We start from the raw sequence: 17,458 nt of genomic DNA, 5'->3' as shown, positions 1-17,458 counted from the left end.
AGTAATAAATGAAAATTTTTACAAATATATATTTTTCATAAATATCATTAATATTAAAGTATATTATTAAAATTTTCAATGAAGTAATCAATTTAAATATATACTTATTTATTATACCATATATTTTAAATAAAAATGCAACCGCACACAGTATTCTCAAGTGGCCACCCATCCGTGGTACTGACTGTGGCAAATGTTTCTTAACTATTATTTTAATAAATATTTATACAAAAAATAATTTACTCTTATCAAATATTAATTTGTGGCCTGTATTAAGGCCTATGTTATTTTCATTTTTTAGCAAAAATAATGAAATATTTCAATATATTATTAAAGTAACAGATCATTTCTTTTTTGGTGCTGCTTTTTTAATTTTTGTAGGAGATGATTTGGCAACAGAAGCTTTCTTAGCTTTTGGTGCTTTCGGTTTACGAGCAGGGCTACTTTTGGCAGCGGATTTTGTACTTTTTGCTGGTTTTGCTTTAACTGGTGCTTTTTTTGATGCCGCTGATGATTTTGCAGTAACTTTTTTAGCAGCAGTTGATGATGATGGAGTCGCTTTTTTTGCTTTAGGCTTTTTGGCTGCCAATGATGTAGTTGTGGCTTTCTTTTCTTTTGGTGCCCGTTTACTTTTAGCACTCTTTGCTGAACCTTTTGCTCCACTTTCTTTTTTGGATACTTTTGATTTAGCTGAAGAATTAGATGAAGCGGAAGCAGCCAATTTGAATGAACCAGATGCACCTTTACCTTTAGTTTGTACCAAGGCTCCCTCAGTTACAGCAGCTTTTAAATATTTTTTAATAAATGGTGAAATTTTATCAGAATCCACTTTATAATTTGCAGCTAAATATTTTTTAATTGCTTGTAATGATGAACCACCACGTTCTTTTAAATTTTTAATTGCGTTAACAACCATTTCTGATGTACGTGGATGTGTTGGTTTTTGAATGTTGTTTTGTACGTTTAGCACCAGAAGCTGTTGCTTTTTTTGTTGGTGTTGTAGAAGCAGCAGTAACCGCAGTTGCTGCAACAGCTGTAGAATTTTCTTCGGCCATATTTTTTTACTTTATAAAAATAATGTATTTATTATAAATATTTAAATGATAAAATATAATAATTCTATCAAATAAAAAATAAAGGTTTTCAATTATATCATTATTCACAATAATATAAGTCCCTATGTAAGTCAAAGTACCATGTAGAAAACACATAAAAATTAAATAGTATTTCTAATTTACTGTCGTAGTAAACATGATTTATTTTTTCAATTTCTATAATATATAAAATAATAAATTATAAATTTAATAATAATATTTATTTTATAAATTAAAATATATTTAATTTTTTTATTAACAATTATTAATAAACATAGTTTAATATTAATTATTTCAATCATACAAAACAATAATATTTTTAAGGTAAACTTAAAAAGTATATATTTTTATTTTTTATTTAATATCGATTTATTATAAATTATTAGTATATAAATAATTAAAAAATTTAATATATAAATATATATATTATAGTATAAGATTTCATTTTTAGAAAAACTTTTTTTGTCAATAATGAAAACGTATTATTATGAAATGTGTTAATCGAACATTGACAAAATATATTTCATTAGAAAATACTTTTATTTATGCATTAATATCAATAATTAACTATTAAATTAATTTTTTCATAATTATATAAAGAAATTTTATACTGATATAAGTATTTATATATTATAATATTTATTTTAAATATAAAAAAATTTATGACAAAATATATTATTAGAGTATTTGTTGAGATTAATATAAGATTATTTTAAATAAGAATTAATTTATATAATTATTAAAATATTATTAATTTTATGTTATGTAATTTTAATAAAAATAAATAATAATAATAATAAATATACAAATTTTTTAACAATTTAAATTTTATATGATCTAAATAATTTTGTTAAGTACGATATGAGAAATCATTGTAAGCTTCGTTAAGAAACTTTGTAATATAAAATAATAATAATAATATTAAATATATAAATAAATAAAATAAATTTGATATATATTTTTAGTTCATTCTGTGTATAAATCAAAGGATACCGAATAATTGGTAACGGATGCGATATATTATAGTATCGAGTATTAAAACATAATATATAAATTTATCTTGTTATTCAAATTTTTTGTTACTTAACTTATGTATTTAGAAAATTTATAATATTATTTATATAATTGACATAAAATCTTATAAATTGAAATTTTATTAATATGTATCAAAAGAAGAGAGTAACGTATTGATATAATATCAAAGGATACTGATTATTTAAATAACGAATACGTCATATATTGTTTGTGTAACGAAGTTCACTTGGCCATCTAGTTTAAAATAACATTTTCAATAGAAAGTTTATATGCTTTGTTTTTTTTTTTTTCTTTAATTATTAAAAAAATAAATTGAAATTTAATTCAATCAAATTTTATAATAATTTTAAAAAAATTTTTCCTTTTAAAAAATATTTTGTGATGTTGTGATAATATGTATTAATACAAGTGCATCCTGATACTTTTATCTCTAGTAAAGGTATGAGTATCATGAACAGTTTTGTTATCTAATGATATTATTTTGATAATATTTTGTGTATATTCTTATAATATTTTGTCTAAATATCATCATAATACAATATTATTTTGATAATATTTTATGAATATTCTTATAATATGTTACCTAAATGTCATCATAATATGATGAATTATTTCCATAATAACATATAAAAAAAGAAAAAAAAAAAAAGAATCATTAATTTATAATTATTTAAATTGATTCTTTAAAAAAATATTATAATATATTATTTATAAAAATAATTTTTACTCTTATTTTAAATAAATTTGTGGCCTTTTATTAAAAGGCCTATGATCGATGTATTATTATTATAAAAATTAATGCAATGTTTTTAATTTATGCTTTCTTTTCAGTTTTCTTTGGTAATAACACTGCTTGAATGTTTGGTAATACACCACCTTGAGCAATTGTTACACCAGATAATAATTTATTTAATTCTTCATCATTACGAATTGCCAATTGTAAATGACGTGGAATGATACGTGTTTTTTTGTTATCACGGGCAGCATTACCAGCTAACTCGAGAACTTCTGCAGCCAAATATTCCATAACAGCAGCCAAATATACTGGGGCACCAGCACCTACTCGTTCAGCATAATTTCCTTTTCGTAATAATCTGTGAATTCTTCCAACAGGAAATTGTAATCCTGCTCGGCTTGATCTTGACTTTGCCTTTCCCTTTACTTTACCACCTTTACCTCGTCCAGACATAGCGAATAAATTTATTTAATTAATATTTTTTTTTGTAAATATAATCACACAGATGTGTACGTTACGGGGATTGTAACATAAATGTTTAAAATGTTATTTGGGTATTTTAATTTATAATATTTATAAAATATAAAACTTTAAAAATAAACCAATCACCTTATAGTATTATTTTTAGCCAATCAGAGAGTAGTATTCATTTTTATTGTTATATCCATCTTCGCGTATATAATACGCTAGTTGTATACACGACACGCTCATACATATACTGACTGGTGTTCTGTAACTATCTGTGTATATTAATTGTTTGTAACAATGCCACCAAAAACAAGTGGAAAAGCAGCAAAAAAAGCTGGCAAAGCTCAAAAAAATATATCAAAGAGTGATAAGAAAAAGAAGAGGAAGCGCAAGGAATCATATGCAATTTACATTTACAAAGTATTAAAACAAGTGCATCCTGATACTGGTATCTCTAGTAAAGCTATGAGTATCATGAACAGTTTTGTTAATGATATTTTTGAACGTATTGCTGCTGAAGCATCACGTTTAGCACATTATAATAAACGTTCAACAATCACAAGTCGGGAAATTCAAACCGCAGTTCGATTATTATTACCTGGTGAATTGGCAAAGCACGCTGTTAGTGAAGGTACTAAAGCTGTTACAAAATATACAAGTTCAAAATAAATAAATCGAAAATATTATTTAATTGATAACATAAAAATACATCAACATATAAAAACGGCTCTCTTTTTAAGAGAGCCATCAAATTTTTTAAATAAGAGTAAATTATTTTTATATATACAAAAAAATAAAATAAACAATTATTAATATCATATTTAATATAAAATTTTATATATTAATAGCTTGAATATATCTATTATTAGTATATCAATATTATTAATTTTAAATATAATAAAGGATATCGCGGAATATATATCGTAAATCAGTGTAATGCAAATGCATTACATTACCTTTATTATTTTCATTTTACATTTACTACTTGTTTATGTACGCTTATAATTATTAGAAAAATATTTTTAATAATTTTAAAAAATAAATGAAATAATAAAAATTTAATAATAAATTATTTATTGAAAGTATAAAAAATGGTATAGCAAAATCTTTATTTTCTTTGATTAAGGCGAAATGTTTTATTAGTTATAAATTCGATAATCTCCTATCGATACTTGTTACTCTTAACTTGTATATATAAAAAAATATAATAGTATATTAATTTATAATAAAATTTTTTCAAAAATTCAATAAGTTATTGTAAAATAAAATAGATAATATACAAATTATAATTTATTATTGCAGATATATTACAATAAAAAAAAAAAAAATAAATAAAAATATTTGGTAATGTATGTTATAAACAAAATAATTTGTTGTAAACAAATTATATAATATGTTATATTTATTAACAAATTTATTTACTCTTATATAAATAAAATTAGTGGCTTCCCAAAAAGGAAAGCCTGTTTAAATTTATCGGATGTATTAAATATTCTTTAATAAATTTACTAAATATTTTAAGTAAATTATTATATTTTCTTAACCTCCAAAACCATACAAAGTACGACCTTGTCGTTTTAATGCATATACAACATCCATAGCTGTAACTGTTTTACGTTTTGCGTGTTCAGTATATGTAACAGCATCCCGAATAACATTTTCAAGGAATACTTTAAGTACACCACGTGTTTCTTCATAAATTAAACCAGAGATACGTTTTACTCCACCTCGTCGTGCTAAACGACGAATTGCAGGTTTTGTAATACCTTGGATATTATCACGCAAAACTTTTCTATGACGTTTTGCACCCCCTTTTCCAAGACCCTTTCCACCTTTTCCTCTGCCAGTCATTTTAATAAAAAATTATTTACAATATTTTAACGAACGGATAACACGTGTGTTAACCTCACAAGTATTGTAATGTATGTGAGCGCCGGTACAATTGTGCCTTTTTATATAAAGCATTAAAGATTTTTTAAGCCACGCCTATACAATTTGATTAGTCCATACTCTGATAGCTATCCAATAGGATATGACAACAAAAATTTTGAAATTTCATATAAATATAAATACAACACATTTATTTCGCATTTAAACATTTGACTTTGTAGTATCAAATTGTCGAATATAATTTTTAAAATTGTGTGTTTTTTTGTAAAAACATTATTATTTGAAAATGGCTAGAACCAAGCAAACTGCACGTAAATCAACTGGTGGTAAAGCACCAAGAAAACAATTAGCAACGAAAGCTGCACGTAAAAGTGCACCAGCAACTGGTGGAGTAAAAAAACCACACAGATATCGTCCTGGTACAGTAGCTTTACGAGAAATTCGTCGTTATCAAAAAAGTACTGAATTGTTAATTCGTAAATTACCATTCCAACGTTTAGTACGTGAAATTGCACAAGATTTTAAAACCGATTTACGTTTCCAAAGTTCAGCTGTTATGGCATTACAAGAAGCTAGTGAAGCCTATTTAGTAGGTTTATTTGAAGATACCAATTTATGCGCAATTCATGCAAAGCGTGTTACAATTATGCCTAAGGATATACAATTGGCAAGACGTATTCGTGGAGAACGTGCATAAGCGTTTTAAATGACAATTTAAAAAAAAAAAAAACAAATAAGAAATATTTTCGGTCCTATATATAGGACCAACATATATTATTAAATAAGAGTATATTATTTTTATTAAAAAATATATATATATATATATATATATATAATTATTGAAATAAAATTAAACATTATTAAAATTTTGTTATAATTATAAGCGATTGCTATTTCTAAAAATAAATAAATTTCATAAAATTTATATTATTTTATATTCATTTGAAATATTAAAAAAACTTCTCGCTTTAAAGTAACCATGATATGAGTTATAAATGCAATAAAATTTTATACAAAAAATAATATTTATTTGTTGACGAATAATATAAAAGGTTTACATTTCTAAATAACATATATTTATATATGGTGTGTAAAAAAAAAGAAAAGAAGAAAAATAATTTATATTTTTAATATAAAAAGGCAACCGCACACAGTGTTCCCAAGCGGTCACCCATCCAAGTACTGACTGTGCCCAATGTTGCTTAACTTCGGTGATCGGACGAGAACCGGTGTTTTCAACGTGGTATGGCTGTTGCCAGTAATAAATGAAAATTTTTACAAATATATATTTTTCATAAATATCATTAATATTAAAGTATATTATTAAAATTTTCAATGAAGTAATCAATTTAAATATATACTTATTTATTATACCATATATTTTAAATAAAAATGCAACCGCACACAGTATTCTCAAGTGGCCACCCATCCGTGGTACTGACTGTGGCAAATGTTTCTTAACTATTATTTTATAAAATATTTATACAAAAAATAATTTACTCTTATCAAATATTAATTTGTGGCCTGTATTAAGGCCTATGTTATTTTCATTTTTTAGCAAAAATAATGAAATATTTCAATATATTATTAAAGTAACAGATCATTTCTTTTTTGGTGCTGCTTTTTTAATTTTTGTAGGAGATGATTTGGCAACAGAAGCTTTCTTAGCTTTTGGTGCTTTCGGTTTACGAGCAGGGCTACTTTTGGCAGCGGATTTTGTACTTTTTGCTGGTTTTGCTTTAACTGGTGCTTTTTTTGATGCCGCTGATGATTTTGCAGTAACTTTTTTAGCAGCAGTTGATGATGATGGAGTCGCTTTTTTTGCTTTAGGCTTTTTGGCTGCCAATGATGTAGTTGTGGCTTTCTTTTCTTTTGGTGCCCGTTTACTTTTAGCACTCTTTGCTGAACCTTTTGCTCCACTTTCTTTTTTGGATACTTTTGATTTAGCTGAAGAATTAGATGAAGCGGAAGCAGCCAATTTGAATGAACCAGATGCACCTTTACCTTTAGTTTGTACCAAGGCTCCCTCAGTTACAGCAGCTTTTAAATATTTTTTAATAAATGGTGAAATTTTATCAGAATCCACTTTATAATTTGCAGCTAAATATTTTTTAATTGCTTGTAATGATGAACCACCACGTTCTTTTAAATTTTTAATTGCGTTAACAACCATTTCTGATGTACGTGGATGTGTTGGTTTTGAATGTTGTTTTGTACGTTTAGCACCAGAAGCTGTTGCTTTTTTTGTTGGTGTTGTAGAAGCAGCAGTAACCGCAGTTGCTGCAACAGCTGTAGAATTTTCTTCGGCCATATTTTTTTACTTTATAAAAATAATGTATTTATTATAAATATTTAAATGATAAAATATAATAATTCTATCAAATAAAAAATAAAGGTTTTCAATTATATCATTATTCACAATAATATAAGTCCCTATGTAAGTCAAAGTACCATGTAGAAAACACATAAAAATTAAATAGTATTTCTAATTTACTGTCGTAGTAAACATGATTTATTTTTTCAATTTCTATAATATATAAAATAATAAATTATAAATTTAATAATAATATTTATTTTATAAATTAAAATATATTTAATTTTTTTATTAACAATTATTAATAAACATAGTTTAATATTAATTATTTCAATCATACAAAACAATAATATTTTTAAGGTAAACTTAAAAAGTATATATTTTTATTTTTTATTTAATATCGATTTATTATAAATTATTAGTATATAAATAATTAAAAAATTTAATATATAAATATATATATTATAGTATAAGATTTCATTTTTAGAAAAACTTTTTTTGTCAATAATGAAAACGTATTATTATGAAATGTGTTAATCGAACATTGACAAAATATATTTCATTAGAAAATACTTTTATTTATGCATTAATATCAATAATTAACTATTAAATTAATTTTTTCATAATTATATAAAGAAATTTTATACTGATATAAGTATTTATATATTATAATATTTATTTTAAATATAAAAAAATTTATGACAAAATATATTATTAGAGTATTTGTTGAGATTAATATAAGATTATTTTAAATAAGAATTAATTTATATAATTATTAAAATATTATTAATTTTATGTTATGTAATTTTAATAAAAATAAATAATAATAATAATAAATATACAAATTTTTTAACAATTTAAATTTTATATGATCTAAATAATTTTGTTAAGTACGATATGAGAAATCATTGTAAGCTTCGTTAAGAAACTTTGTAATATAAAATAATAATAATAATATTAAATATATAAATAAATAAAATAAATTTGATATATATTTTTAGTTCATTCTGTGTATAAATCAAAGGATACCGAATAATTGGTAACGGATGCGATATATTATAGTATCGAGTATTAAAACATAATATATAAATTTATCTTGTTATTCAAATTTTTTGTTACTTAACTTATGTATTTAGAAAATTTATAATATTATTTATATAATTGACATAAAATCTTATAAATTGAAATTTTATTAATATGTATCAAAAGAAGAGAGTAACGTATTGATATAATATCAAAGGATACTGATTATTTAAATAACGAATACGTCATATATTGTTTGTGTAACGAAGTTCACTTGGCCATCTAGTTTAAAATAACATTTTCAATAGAAAGTTTATATGCTTTGTTTTTTTTTTTTCTTTAATTATTAAAAAAATAAATTGAAATTTAATTCAATCAAATTTTATAATAATTTTAAAAAAATTTTTCCTTTTAAAAAATATTTTGTGATGTTGTGATAATATGTATTAATACAAGTGCATCCTGATACTTTTATCTCTAGTAAAGGTATGAGTATCATGAACAGTTTTGTTATCTAATGATATTATTTTGATAATATTTTGTGTATATTCTTATAATATTTTGTCTAAATATATCATCATAATACAATATTATTTTGATAATATTTTATGAATATTCTTATAATATGTTACCTAAATGTCATCATAATATGATGAATTATTTCCATAATAACATATAAAAAAAGAAAAAAAAAAAAAGAATCATTAATTTATAATTATTTAAATTGATTCTTTAAAAAAATATTATAATATATTATTTATAAAAATAATTTTTACTCTTATTTTAAATAAATTTGTGGCCTTTTATTAAAAGGCCTATGATCGATGTATTATTATTATAAAAATTAATGCAATGTTTTTAATTTATGCTTTCTTTTCAGTTTTCTTTGGTAATAACACTGCTTGAATGTTTGGTAATACACCACCTTGAGCAATTGTTACACCAGATAATAATTTATTTAATTCTTCATCATTACGAATTGCCAATTGTAAATGACGTGGAATGATACGTGTTTTTTTGTTATCACGGGCAGCATTACCAGCTAACTCGAGAACTTCTGCAGCCAAATATTCCATAACAGCAGCCAAATATACTGGGGCACCAGCACCTACTCGTTCAGCATAATTTCCTTTTCGTAATAATCTGTGAATTCTTCCAACAGGAAATTGTAATCCTGCTCGGCTTGATCTTGACTTTGCCTTTCCCTTTACTTTACCACCTTTACCTCGTCCAGACATAGCGAATAAATTTATTTAATTAATATTTTTTTTTGTAAATATAATCACACAGATGTGTACGTTACGGGGATTGTAACATAAATGTTTAAAATGTTATTTGGGTATTTTAATTTATAATATTTATAAAATATAAAACTTTAAAAATAAACCAATCACCTTATAGTATTATTTTTAGCCAATCAGAGAGTAGTATTCATTTTTATTGTTATATCCATCTTCGCGTATATAATACGCTAGTTGTATACACGACACGCTCATACATATACTGACTGGTGTTCTGTAACTATCTGTGTATATTAATTGTTTGTAACAATGCCACCAAAAACAAGTGGAAAAGCAGCAAAAAAAGCTGGCAAAGCTCAAAAAAATATATCAAAGAGTGATAAGAAAAAGAAGAGGAAGCGCAAGGAATCATATGCAATTTACATTTACAAAGTATTAAAACAAGTGCATCCTGATACTGGTATCTCTAGTAAAGCTATGAGTATCATGAACAGTTTTGTTAATGATATTTTTGAACGTATTGCTGCTGAAGCATCACGTTTAGCACATTATAATAAACGTTCAACAATCACAAGTCGGGAAATTCAAACCGCAGTTCGATTATTATTACCTGGTGAATTGGCAAAGCACGCTGTTAGTGAAGGTACTAAAGCTGTTACAAAATATACAAGTTCAAAATAAATAAATCGAAAATATTATTTAATTGATAACATAAAAATACATCAACATATAAAAACGGCTCTCTTTTTAAGAGAGCCATCAAATTTTTTAAATAAGAGTAAATTATTTTTATATATACAAAAAAATAAAATAAACAATTATTAATATCATATTTAATATAAAATTTTATATATTAATAGCTTGAATATATCTATTATTAGTATATCAATATTATTAATTTTAAATATAATAAAGGATATCGCGGAATATATATCGTAAATCAGTGTAATGCAAATGCATTACATTACCTTTATTATTTTCATTTTACATTTACTACTTGTTTATGTACGCTTATAATTATTAGAAAAATATTTTTAATAATTTTAAAAAATAAATGAAATAATAAAAATTTAATAATAAATTATTTATTGAAAGTATAAAAAATGGTATAGCAAAATCTTTATTTTCTTTGATTAAGGCGAAATGTTTTATTAGTTATAAATTCGATAATCTCCTATCGATACTTGTTACTCTTAACTTGTATATATAAAAAATATAATAGTATATTAATTTATAATAAAATTTTTTCAAAAATTCAATAAGTTATTGTAAAATAAAATAGATAATATACAAATTATAATTTATTATTGCAGATATATTACAATAAAAAAAAAAAAAATAAATAAAAATATTTGGTAATGTATGTTATAAACAAAATAATTTGTTGTAAACAAATTATATAATATGTTATATTTATTAACAAATTTATTTACTCTTATATAAATAAAATTAGTGGCTTCCCAAAAAGGAAAGCCTGTTTAAATTTATCGGATGTATTAAATATTCTTTAATAAATTTACTAAATATTTTAAGTAAATTATTATATTTTCTTAACCTCCAAAACCATACAAAGTACGACCTTGTCGTTTTAATGCATATACAACATCCATAGCTGTAACTGTTTTACGTTTTGCGTGTTCAGTATATGTAACAGCATCCCGAATAACATTTTCAAGGAATACTTTAAGTACACCACGTGTTTCTTCATAAATTAAACCAGAGATACGTTTTACTCCACCTCGTCGTGCTAAACGACGAATTGCAGGTTTTGTAATACCTTGGATATTATCACGCAAAACTTTTCTATGACGTTTTGCACCCCCTTTTCCAAGACCCTTTCCACCTTTTCCTCTGCCAGTCATTTTAATAAAAAATTATTTACAATATTTTAACGAACGGATAACACGTGTGTTAACCTCACAAGTATTGTAATGTATGTGAGCGCCGGTACAATTGTGCCTTTTTATATAAAGCATTAAAGATTTTTTAAGCCACGCCTATACAATTTGATTAGTCCATACTCTGATAGCTATCCAATAGGATATGACAACAAAAATTTTGAAATTTCATATAAATATAAATACAACACATTTATTTCGCATTTAAACATTTGACTTTGTAGTATCAAATTGTCGAATATAATTTTTAAAATTGTGTGTTTTTTTGTAAAAACATTATTATTTGAAAATGGCTAGAACCAAGCAAACTGCACGTAAATCAACTGGTGGTAAAGCACCAAGAAAACAATTAGCAACGAAAGCTGCACGTAAAAGTGCACCAGCAACTGGTGGAGTAAAAAAACCACACAGATATCGTCCTGGTACAGTAGCTTTACGAGAAATTCGTCGTTATCAAAAAAGTACTGAATTGTTAATTCGTAAATTACCATTCCAACGTTTAGTACGTGAAATTGCACAAGATTTTAAAACCGATTTACGTTTCCAAAGTTCAGCTGTTATGGCATTACAAGAAGCTAGTGAAGCCTATTTAGTAGGTTTATTTGAAGATACCAATTTATGCGCAATTCATGCAAAGCGTGTTACAATTATGCCTAAGGATATACAATTGGCAAGACGTATTCGTGGAGAACGTGCATAAGCGTTTTAAATGACAATTTAAAAAAAAAAAAAACAAATAAGAAATATTTTCGGTCCTATATATAGGACCAACATATATTATTAAATAAGAGTATATTATTTTTATTAAAAAATATATATATATATATATATATATAAATTATTGAAATAAAATTAAACATTATTAAAATTTTGTTATAATTATAAGCGATTGCTATTTCTAAAAATAAATAAATTTCATAAAATTTATATTATTTTATATTCATTTGAAATATTAAAAAAACTTCTCGCTTTAAAGTAACCATGATATGAGTTATAAATGCAATAAAATTTTATACAAAAAATAATATTTATTTGTTGACGAATAATATAAAAGGTTTACATTTCTAAATAACATATATTTATATATGGTGTGTAAAAAAAAAGAAAAGAAGAAAAATAATTTATATTTTTAATATAAAAAGGCAACCGCACACAGTGTTCCCAAGCGGTCACCCATCCAAGTACTGACTGTGCCCAATGTTGCTTAACTTCGGTGATCGGACGAGAACCGGTGTTTTCAACGTGGTATGGCTGTTGCCAGTAATAAATGAAAATTTTTACAAATATATATTTTTCATAAATATCATTAATATTAAAGTATATTATTAAAATTTTCAATGAAGTAATCAATTTAAATATATACTTATTTATTATACCATATATTTTAAATAAAAATGCAACCGCACACAGTATTCTCAAGTGGCCACCCATCCGTGGTACTGACTGTGGCAAATGTTTCTTAACTATTATTTTATAAAATATTTATACAAAAAATAATTTACTCTTATCAAATATTAATTTGTGGCCTGTATTAAGGCCTATGTTATTTTCATTTTTTAGCAAAAATAATGAAATATTTCAATATATTATTAAAGTAACAGATCATTTCTTTTTTGGTGCTGCTTTTTTAATTTTTGTAGGAGATGATTTGGCAACAGAAGCTTTCTTAGCTTTTGGTGCTTTCGGTTTACGAGCAGGGCTACTTTTGGCAGCGGATTTTGTACTTTTTGCTGGTTTTGCTTTAACTGGTGCTTTTTTTGATGCCGCTGATGATTTTGCAGTAACTTTTTTAGCAGCAGTTGATGATGATGGAGTCGCTTTTTTTGCTTTAGGCTTTTTGGCTGCCAATGATGTAGTTGTGGCTTTCTTTTCTTTTGGTGCCCGTTTACTTTTAGCACTCTTTGCTGAACCTTTTGCTCCACTTTCTTTTTTGGATACTTTTGATTTAGCTGAAGAATTAGATGAAGCGGAAGCAGCCAATTTGAATGAACCAGATGCCCCTTACCTTTAGTTTGTACCAAGGCTCCCTCAGTTACAGCAGCTTTTAAATATTTTTTAATAAATGGTGAAATTTTATCAGAATCCACTTTATAATTTGCAGCTAAATATTTTTTAATTGCTTGTAATGATGAACCACCACGTTCTTTTAAATTTTTAATTGCGTTAACAACCATTTCTGATGTACGTGGATGTGTTGGTTTTGAATGTTGTTTTGTACGTTTAGCACCAGAAGCTGTTGCTTTTTTTGTTGGTGTTGTAGAAGCAGCAGTAACCGCAGTTGCTGCAACAGCTGTAGAATTTTCTTCGGCCATATTTTTTTACTTTATAAAAATAATGTATTTATTATAAATATTTAAATGATAAAATATAATAATTCTATCAAATAAAAAATAAAGGTTTTCAATTATATCATTATTCACAATAATATAAGTCCCTATGTAAGTCAAAGTACCATGTAGAAAACACATAAAAATTAAATAGTATTTCTAATTTACTGTCGTAGTAAACATGATTTATTTTTTCAATTTCTATAATATATAAAATAATAAATTATAAATTTAATAATAATATTTATTTTATAAATTAAAATATATTTAATTTTTTTATTAACAATTATTAATAAACATAGTTTAATATTAATTATTTCAATCATACAAAACAATAATATTTTTAAGGTAAACTTAAAAAGTATATATTTTTATTTTTTATTTAATATCGATTTATTAAAATTATTAGTATATAAATAATTAAAAAATTTAATATATAAATATATATATTATAGTATAAGATTTCATTTTTAGAAAAACTTTTTTTGTCAATAATGAAAACGTATTATTATGAAATGTGTTAATCGAACATTGACAAAATATATTTCATTAGAAAATACTTTTATTTATGCATTAATATCAATAATTAACTATTAAATTAATTTTTTCATAATTATATAAAGAAATTTTATACTGATATAAGTATTTATATATTATAATATTTATTTTAAATATAAAAAAATTTATGACAAAATATATTATTAGAGTATTTGTTGAGATTAATATAAGATTATTTTAAATAAGAATTAATTTATATAATTATTAAAATATTATTAATTTTATGTTATGTAATTTTAATAAAAATAAATAATAATAATAATAAATATACAAATTTTTTTAACAATTTAAATTTTATATGATCTAAATAATTTTGTTAAGTACGATATGAGAAATCATTGTAAGCTTCGTTAAGAAACTTTGTAATATAAAATAATAATAATAATATTAAATATATAAATAAATAAAATAAATTTGATATATATTTTTAGTTCATTCTGTGTATAAATCAAAGGATACCGAATAATTGGTAACGGATGCGATATATTATAGTATCGAGTATTAAAACATAATATATAAATTTATCTTGTTATTCAAATTTTTTGTTACTTAACTTATGTATTTAGAAAATTTATAATATTATTTATATAATTGACATAAAATCTTATAAATTGAAATTTTATTAATATGTATCAAAAGAAGAGAGTAACGTATTGATATAATATCAAAGGATACTGATTATTTAAATAACGAATACGTCATATATTGTTTGTGTAACGAAGTTCACTTGGCCATCTAGTTTAAAATAACATTTTCAATAGAAAGTTTATATGCTTTTTTTTTTTTTTTTCTTTAATTATTAAAAAAATAAATTGAAATTTAATTCAATCAAATTTTATAATAATTTTAAAAAAATTTTTCCTTTTAAAAAATATTTTGTGATGTTGTGATAATATGTATTAATACAAGTGCATCCTGATACTTTTATCTCTAGTAAAGGTATGAGTATCATGAACAGTTTTGTTATCTAATGATATTATTTTGATAATATTTTGTGTATATTCTTATAATATTTTGTCTAAATATCATCATAATACAATATTATTTTGATAATATTTTATGAATATTCTTATAATATGTTACCTAAATGTCATCATAATATGATGAATTATTTCCATAATAACATATAAAAAAAGAAAAAAAAAAAAAGAATCATTAATTTATAATTATTTAAATTGATTCTTTAAAAAAATATTATAATATATTATTTATAAAAATAATTTTTACTCTTATTTTAAATAAATTTGTGGCCTTTTATTAAAAGGCCTATGATCGATGTATTATTATTATAAAAATTAATGCAATGTTTTTAATTTATGCTTTCTTTTCAGTTTTCTTTGGTAATAACACTGCTTGAATGTTTGGTAATACACCACCTTGAGCAATTGTTACACCAGATAATAATTTATTTAATTCTTCATCATTACGAATTGCCAATTGTAAATGACGTGGAATGATACGTGTTTTTTTGTTATCACGGGCAGCATTACCAGCTAACTCGAGAACTTCTGCAGCCAAATATTCCATAACAGCAGCCAAATATACTGGGGCACCAGCACCTACTCGTTCAGCATAATTTCCTTTTCGTAATAATCTGTGAATTCTTCCAACAGGAAATTGTAATCCTGCTCGGCTTGATCTTGACTTTGCCTTTCCCTTTACTTTACCACCTTTACCTCGTCCAGACATAGCGAATAAATTTATTTAATTAATATTTTTTTTTGTAAATATAATCACACAGATGTGTACGTTACGGGGATTGTAACATAAATGTTTAAAATGTTATTTGGGTATTTTAATTTATAATATTTATAAAATATAAAACTTTAAAAATAAACCAATCACCTTATAGTATTATTTTTAGCCAATCAGAGAGTAGTATTCATTTTTATTGTTATATCCATCTTCGCGTATATAATACGCTAGTTGTATACACGACACGCTCATACATATACTGACTGGTGTTCTGTAACTATCTGTGTATATTAATTGTTTGTAACAATGCCACCAAAAACAAGTGGAAAAGCAGCAAAAAAAGCTGGCAAAGCTCAAAAAAATATATCAAAGAGTGATAAGAAAAAGAAGAGGAAGCGCAAGGAATCATATGCAATTTACATTTACAAAGTATTAAAACAAGTGCATCCTGATACTGGTATCTCTAGTAAAGCTATGAGTATCATGAACAGTTTTGTTAATGATATTTTTGAACGTATTGCTGCTGAAGCATCACGTTTAGCACATTATAATAAACGTTCAACAATCACAAGTCGGGAAATTCAAACCGCAGTTCGATTATTATTACCTGGTGAATTGGCAAAGCACGCTGTTAGTGAAGGTACTAAAGCTGTTACAAAATATACAAGTTCAAAATAAATAAATCGAAAATATTATTTAATTGATAACATAAAAATACATCAACATATAAAAACGGCTCTCTTTTTAAGAGAGCCATCAAATTTTTTAAATAAGAGTAAATTATTTTTATATATACAAAAAAATAAAATAAACAATTATTAATATCATATTTAATATAAAATTTTATATATTAATAGCTTGAATATATCTATTATTAGTATATCAATATTATTAATTTTAAATATAATAAAGGATATCGCGGAATATATATCGTAAATCAGTGTAATGCAAATGCATTACATTACCTTTATTATTTTCATTTTACATTTACTACTTGTTTATGTACGCTTATAATTATTAGAAAAATATTTTTAATAATTTTAAAAAATAAATGAAATAATAAAAATTTAATAATAAATTATTTATTGAAAGTATAAAAAATGGTATAGCAAAATCTTTATTTTCTTTGATTAAGGCGAAATGTTTTATTAGTTATAAATTCGATAATCTCCTATCGAT

At 23.7% G+C, this 17,458-nt stretch overlaps 2 non-coding genes across 2 annotated transcripts; both read right to left on the bottom strand.

The window, feature by feature from the left end:
- Positions 1-6,361: 6,361 nt before the first annotated feature.
- On the bottom strand, positions 6,362-6,480 carry LOC123304048. The gene has a single exon (XR_006536105.1). It is a non-coding gene; the product is annotated as a 5S ribosomal RNA (ribosomal RNA).
- Positions 6,481-12,839: 6,359 nt separating this feature from the next.
- On the bottom strand, positions 12,840-12,958 carry LOC123304047. The gene has a single exon (XR_006536104.1). It is a non-coding gene; the product is annotated as a 5S ribosomal RNA (ribosomal RNA).
- Between the last annotated feature and the right edge of the window lie 4,500 nt (positions 12,959-17,458).

This window comes from Chrysoperla carnea, assembly GCF_905475395.1.
Source record: "Chrysoperla carnea chromosome X unlocalized genomic scaffold, inChrCarn1.1 SUPER_X_unloc_183, whole genome shotgun sequence".
In the NCBI taxonomy this organism is placed as follows: Eukaryota; Metazoa; Arthropoda; class Insecta; order Neuroptera; family Chrysopidae; genus Chrysoperla; species Chrysoperla carnea.
Note: the sequence above shows the minus strand (reverse complement) of the source record. Positions and strands in the feature narration are given on the sequence as shown.